The sequence below is a fragment of the Podarcis bocagei genome, assembly GCF_964188305.1.
Source record: "Podarcis bocagei genome assembly, chromosome: 3".
Classification (NCBI taxonomy): domain Eukaryota; kingdom Metazoa; phylum Chordata; class Lepidosauria; order Squamata; family Lacertidae; genus Podarcis; species Podarcis bocagei.
Window position 1 is genome coordinate 98,021,276 of NC_138127.1, and position 7,588 is coordinate 98,028,863.

The 7,588-nt window shown below is 46.3% G+C and overlaps 1 long non-coding RNA gene across 1 annotated transcript in view; it reads left to right on the plus strand.

Moving 5' to 3' along the window:
• The window catches only part of LOC308584263, a 29,656-nt gene extending 22,825 nt beyond the window's left edge, over positions 1-6,831 (plus strand). The window contains exon 3 of the long non-coding RNA XR_014006718.1: positions 6,739-6,831. This is a non-coding gene — a long non-coding RNA (uncharacterized lncRNA). The remainder of the gene's footprint in view (positions 1-6,738) is intronic.
• Positions 6,832-7,588: the final 757 nt, after the last annotated feature.

Consider the following 7,588-nt stretch of genomic DNA (forward strand, 5'->3'; position numbering starts at 1 on the left):
CTCCTCTTCCTCTCCTTCCTGCCGGTGCACGATGCAGTGTTCAGCACAAAAGGAAGAGCCGAAGACCAGCTGCCTCTGGTACCAAGCCAGCGTTGGGCTGTGCTTGTCCAGCCAACTCATTCCCAATACAATGGGCGTATCCGATAGTTGAGTGACATTGAAGCTGATGATTTCTTTGTGATTCCCAAGTCGCATCGCCATTGGCGGCGTCTGCTTCACCACTTGCCCCCCTAGCAACTCCCTGCCATCCACCGTGACAACCTGCAGGGGCAGTGTGGCCGGCAGCAACTGTATAGCGTGCTTGTCGACAAAGTCCTGCCCTATAAAGTCCGCATTGCTGCCCGAGTCCACTGTGATGGGCACGTCCATGGTGATTCCATTGGGCAGCTGGAGAGATGCGGTGAGCCTCACCACTGGTTTGGGCGGGAGGGGGTTCACGGGCTGTAAAATCTCTGGGGACTGCGGCACTAACCCGTCTGGCTGGGCCCCAGGGCCTCTTCCTCCAGCCAGACTGCTTCGTTTCCCTGCTGTGTTCCTCCTTGCTGCGTTGCTGCAGTCACCATTGCCGAGGCTGCAGTGAGCTTGTGGAGCCTCTGGGGACACTCTTTCGCCATATGCCCTGGCTCCCCACAGACGTAACACTTCCTGTTCCCTCTAGGAGGCTTCGCTTTCACTGCTGCCGGTGCTAGGGCTCTGGTTGCTGACTGAGCCCTTGCACCTCCAACCTCCATAGGTTCGGCTCCTCCTCCTGGCGGAGGCGTGGATTGCGCCCGCGCTGCTTCTCTGGGAAGGAAGGAGGGGCCCCTGGCTGGTTCGCGCCCTCCACGCCCTTCGTCCCTGCTCCACGGGCGTTCTTCCAGCCTCACCCCCACTGCCAGTGCCCTCTGCACGACCTCCTGGGTGGTTCGGGGTCTCTCCCCCCTCGCGATCTCATCTTTAATCGAGCTGTGCAACCCCTCCCAAAAGAGGTCTCTTACAGGGGCCGAATCTCTGTCCCACTCCAGGGCACTGACCAAGGCGAAAAAGCGGGCATGGTACTGCCTGACGCTGGCCCTCCCTTGTCTTAGCCCATGCACCTCCTTCCGGGCAAGATCCACGTCAATGCTTGATAAAAAACACCCATCCATCGCTTTAATAAAGGCATCTGCATTCTGGAGCGCCGGATCCTTATCTCTCCATAAATTGCGTAGCCATGCTTTAGCATCCCCATGCAAATGAGACATGATGAATCCCACTCTCTCTTGCTCATCTCTAAAGTCTTTATGCAGCAGTTGCAGTGCGCACAGTACGTCTGCTCTAAAGTTGGGATACTGTTGCAGGTTCCCATCGAAGTGAGAGACCAGCCCGCCTGTTCGTCTCGCCAACCCAATTCCCTCCTGCCGGGGTGTCTGCTTTGTCAGCACGTCTAACCTGACCTGGAGATCCCTGCAGGCGGCAGCTGCCTCCTCCTCTCTCTTCCTGGATGCGAGAGCCTCGGCAGTCAGTTGTGACACTGCTTTTCTGAGTTCCTCTATCTGCTGCTCAGCCGTCATGTTGTCTGCCGTTTGTGAGCTAGCTAGTAGGCACCTGCTTCTCTCCTCTCCTCGAGGCTGTAGATGCCCACAATTTTTGAGAGACGGAGCTTACTGTCAGAGCTGCTTCAAGATCCTAGCTCACAGAGGATCACGCTAGCCAGCGGTCATTAAGTAAAAGTCTTTATTGAGTTACAGTTTCCATTCTCAAGCTGCTACTTGCAACTCTACTTCTAATGGCTAGATCGGCGAAGCTCCGTCTGAGTCTCCGCCCCTTGTGCACCAACTTAATATCCTAGCCCTGCTCCACCTTTTCCGCCTGACTGTCCTCCTCTGGGTCCCTCTACCCCCCGGGGTTTCTTCCTTCCTGGATTCTTCTGACGCTGACCCGGACCCTCCTGCCTCCTTGCGCCGGGCTTTAGGACCTGGTTCCCTTTCCGGGCTGCTTACTGCGCCGCCTTCCTCTGCATTTGAACTTGGCGCGCGCGCCCAGCCTTCCACTTTCCTCTTAACCGTTTCTTCGCTCCCCGATGGAGGTGTGGCCACTCCTGACTCATGCCCTCCCTCCTGTGGTGAGCTGCCAGCGCTTGCCCCCTGGCTCCCTCCTTCTTCCCTGCTCCCTGGCGGTGACGCTGGTCCCGATTTCCAACTGCTCTCCCCTGAGTCCCCTCTGGCTCTATCTTCCTGGGGTGCCCCCCTAGACTCCCCCCTTGCCCTGGCCACTGGTGCTCCTTTCTGTGAATCCTCTGATTCACTGGAAAGACTAGGAGATCTCGGGTCGTCGTCATCACTCATCTTTTCTTCTGCCTCCTCCCCTTCGCTCTCTGTTTCCTCCCTTGGCCTTGCCTCTGCTCCTAAACCCCTGACAAATATGATAATCTTTATTGTCATTGTCCCATAAAGAACAACGAAACTGAAAAATCTACATAAAACATTGAAAAACCAACAAGACTGCTATCCCTGCTATCCCAACCTGGTTAGCCCCCTAAAAACTCTGATACCCCATATTTAAATACAATATACTCCCACAGAGACTCCTTCCCCTGCGTTTAAAACCAAAATCGCATTTGGATAGAAACTGTTTCTCAGGCGGCTAGTCCTAGTCTTTATAACCCTGTACCTTCTTCCAGAAGGCAGAAGCTGAAAGAGGTCATTTTTGGGTTGTACACTATCCTGCGCTATCTCTGCAGCTTTCTTACGACACCTGGAAGCATAGATTTGATCCAAGGTGGGAAGAGTGCACACCCAGTGCTTTTTTCTGGGCGGACGCAGGGGGACGCATACCCCTAAATATTTTGTAAATCTAAGTTTGGCCTCATTGAGGGACAGTATTTCAATATGCGTAGGAAAATGAGAGTACCCCTAAACATTTTTTAAAGAAAAAAAGCACGGCTTACACCTATTGTGCAGCCTCCCTTTTTGCACACTTTGTGCACACACACACACACAATTATCATCTTCACCCTTTTCCCCTGCCTCCTCCTTCCTGGACGGTCCAGGAATCAGCATGTTTTTACATGACTAGAATGTGTCCTTTTATTTAAAATGCATCTCTGGGTTGTTTGTGGGGCATAGGAATTTGTTCATTCCCCCCCAAAAAAAAATATATAGTCCAGCCCCCCCCCCAAGGTCTGAGGGACAGTGGACCGGCCCCCTGCTGAAAAAGTTTGCTGACCACTCTTTTAGAATCTTTAAGACCAATCCTGTCAGTTATCGTTTTCAGTTTGAGAAAGTGATGTTCCTTTGTTGGATGTTGGCATGTATATGAGTGTTTGCTTGTTAATAAAATATCTTTGCTAAACTACTACACTGAATCTGGAACTTCATGTTGTAAACTGCATACAGAGTGAAATGCATTGTGAGAAGGTACAAATAAAATAATAATAATAATTAATAATAATAATAATTGATGCAGAGCCCTCCGATGTTGCATTGTAGTGAGGTATTTTACTGAAACTTCTGCCATTGTTTAAAATTGTCATTTCCCTCTCAGTTTCCTCCATCCCTGCTTTGCTCAAAGTTCAGCTGTTATTTTAAACCGCTACTTGCCCCCTCTCAGTGTTCCATCCTTCTCACTCTTATGCCATGACCACTGTTGTGCAATCTGCCTTCTCTTCTGCTGCCCTACCCAGCCACGACTTCACGAAAATTGAGAGCTGTGATGCAGCACTGCAAATCCTCCTTACATTTTTAAGCAAATAAGAAGAAAAGCTGTCTCCAACCACAGACCCGAGTACATACCCTAATAAATTTAATGAGCTAAAAGAATGTCATTTTAGCCACCAAAGTCCAACTGGAAAATGTTAGAAAAACTGAATTCTTCTTCTTCTTCTTCGCCACTTGGCTGAAGTGACATTTTCAGGAATGTTGTTTGCAAGAATCCTGCGTGTCGTGATTTTATTATAACCAAGAAGGACCAATAATGTAACACAGAAGTGGAGACAGGAAGAGGACAGTGTGATCCCATTTAAATAATGAAATATTTTCTCCTCGTGGTGGACAGACTAAAAGTTCATGTCCTGCTTATAAATGTCAGTATTTCTTCCTGCACTTTAACAGTCTCTCTCTCTCTCTCTCTCTCTCTCTCTCTCTCTCTCTCTCTCCTTCCCTCCCTCCCTCCATCCCCACCCCAATAGCTGGTAGGTTATAAGCAATACATTTTACTATCTGAAAAAAGGTTTGACATGGCTGTCATCCCGTTGAGCTGACCTATGGATGCTATTGATCCATTCACTCATTTCAATTTCTAATCCACCCAATCACAAAATGCCTGGAGCAAGTGGGGAACACTTAAAGCAATGAGCCAATAAATAAACCAGTTGATAAAAAAATACCCCATTACAGTACAAAATACTGTGCACTGACAAAATGCACTATTTGATTATCTCAAGAGTAGCCTATGCGAAGTCCTCTAAGTGATGTAGACTACAACTCCCATCATTCCTGGTCATTGGGCATGCTGGATGGGATGGATGCGAGTTGTCCATCTGTTTGCTATAGGTGTGGCTACCTCTCAATGTACTGTCACCAAACTTGGCATGAAGGTTCCCACAGTCTTCATTGATGTTCAGATGCCAGGCACCATATTGATTCAAGATGATGGACCAAAATATGACATTGGCATGATTTCACCTTTTATTTTTATTTTTATTTTTCCTTTTATTTTTCCTTTTCTTTTCTTTTTTGCATAGGTGACGATGTCTCTTGAAATAATGAAGTGGGAGTGGCAATTTACATCAATGTTTGAGTGCAATTTTGAATCAAGATGGCAGGACAAAATGTGGCTTTGGTGTGAATTTGCCCAATTGTTGGCATGATGGGGCAAATTCGCAAATTGCACTACCCATTTGAAAAACACAATAATTTTTGGTTTCTACAAATTCCCAGGCAGTGCCAGGCAGCCTCCGCTACTTCACCATACTGGGGAATCTAGAAATGGATCTAACGTGTCCTTCTTTTGACCAAAGTGGATGGAATTTACAGGCACAGTAGCCCCTCCAAGTTGGATTAAGCGTGTAAAGTTGCAAACAAATAGGTCCAAGGGCAATTGTGGTGGAAGCAAAAGGAATTCACTTTCCTCCATAGTTCATGAAGGGGGTGGTGGAAGAGAAGTCTGTCTCTTTCTTATGCTTAGGAGATGAGCAAGCAGTGTGTAGTCCTACTTATACATTAAAAAAAACTTTGCGGCTTCACAACAGCCCTTCCTTTCCAGTGCTTCTGTCCTCCAGTAGACATTATTTTTTTTTTTAATAATAATTTTTTATTGCTTTTTTTCCAAGGTCAGAATACATCGTCAACAACACAACAAAAGCGTTTTTACAGAAAGAAAAAAGAAGTTAGATATAAAAAGAAAAACTCATTTTTCCAGATCTTTTGTCAAAATCAACTGGACTTCCCCACGTCTTCCATCCCCTGCTTTCTTTACAATAAACAATGAACAGCAAATTGATACCTTGTTTCATGTGTTTTTGTACTTTCGTCTAATTATAAACTCTAGAAATTTAAACTTTTCGCAATCATAACTTAATTCCCAGCATCATCAAATCTCAATACTGAAGCATGTTTTTCCCAAAACTTAGCAAATTCTCAACATTCATATAACTTATAATGTTTTTGAAGATAGTCCTTAAATTTTTTCCAATCCTCTTCCACTGCCTCTTCTCCCAGGTCTCGGATTCTGCCCGTCATTTCGGCTAATTCCATGTAGTCCATCAGTTGGGTATGCCACTCTTCCAGCGTGGGTAGCTCCTGTGCCTTCCAATATTTAGCTATAAGGATTCTTGCTGCTGTAGTTGCGTATAAAAAGAAAGTTCTATCTTTCTTTGACACTCCCTGGCCCACAATGCCCAGGAGGAAGGCCTCTGGTTTCTTGTGAAAGGTGTACTTAAACACCTTTTTCAACTCATTATAGGCTTGAAAAGGTCTTACACTTCTTCAATGGACTTTATAACATTGGGCTTTCCAAAACACTGTCTGTGGAGTTCTGAAAAGCTCTGAATTGTTGTTTTCCATAAAGCAGAGCATCACCATTTGTTTGTTTGTTTGTTTGTTTGTTTGTTTGTTTGTTTGTAAAAAAGAAAGCTTAAATGAAGCTTTTAACTTTCAGAACTGCAAGCATTCCACATCTGGCAGAACACTGATTGGATTACAGGCCCAGTGCATTATGGGAAACTCCTTGCTAAGCCTGGTTCCCTCTGCTAGGCCTAAGGCACCCCAAAATTGAGGAGAGTCCCTACCACATAGATTGACAAGATAGCAAGACGAGAGAACCCCTTCCTGCTGCAAAAGTTGGGAGTCTGGAGGGACGGGATTATTAAAATGTATTTGAAAGAAAGATTGAGTTTTGTGCTCCCGGCATTTGCTGCAAATACAGTCGCTTCCGATTTGCATCGTGAGGCAGCAGAACTATTTCCTTGTAATTATGTGAACGTCAAAGTGATTGGCAGGGGGAAACGGGCTGAGCTGCTTTGTGACAGCACACCTGCCTGCTTGGTCTGCTGCAGAACGAGGATCTGTCACTGGCGGTGGACACTCACTCTCAATCCTTAGTTCTCCGAGAGGCGGTTGCCATGGATACAACCCAAAGATTGCCTTTGTTCAATATGAGACTTAGTCTTGATGCCTTGGAATCAGAATTAGGATAACATTGCGTTCAGGTGGGGGGAATTGTTATCATGCAATCTGCCAGCCCAAATATCAGGCCCTTGTTTTGTGTTTTGTTATTAAGGACACGTTGATAAAGGGCCTACCTGTGCTCCAGAACCAATGCCTTCATTCTATGCTAGACACATGGAGATGGCTGCTGGTATAAGGACATCTGTAAAAGGTGAGCCAGGAATGCAGGAACCAGAAATTAGGAATCAAAGTTCAGGGGACACACAGGGATACACCAGATAAAGGAAGACCTAGGTGGTCAGACAAGGTCCCAAACAAAAGAGGATCTTCTGTGTATCCCTTCCTATCCAGGAGGACCCAATGTGTGGTGCCAGTCCAGGGTCTATATCGCAATCAAAAGGATGTTTCAAGTTGCAGGACTGGTAGTTCATCACATGGGGCAACTATTGAAATTGCAGCAGCAGGGATCATTCAGTTTGTAACTTGAGGGTTAACATATTGGTAAGTCAACCAGGAGAGGTGTGCACTATTTTAATGTTTATTTATATATCATTTGGATGCCACCTTTCTGAGCACAGCCCCTCCAGAGCAGAAAATAGTACATCTATAAAATCCAATAGCAAAAACAACAGAACTATAGCAAGGGGATTTGCCATCCTTTAAAAACCGAAGCCACTTAAAACAAATATCCATATAAATTACCACCCGGCCAACAGAGTCATTGATGTTAAAATAGCCAATTCTGAAAAAACAACCACTGGGGCTAAGAGGCCCAAAATAGACATGTTTTCAAGGCTTGCTTAAACATGTAGAATATTCTAAGTCAGGTGGAGCCAGACTCAGTGACAGCAGTGGTGGCAGGTGCCCATTGTGACTCATAGGAAGGAAGGCAAAGAGAGCAACAGTAGGTAGGGCCTGAGCCAATGACAGGAAAATCGCCCCTCTGACTGGTTGTGAACAAG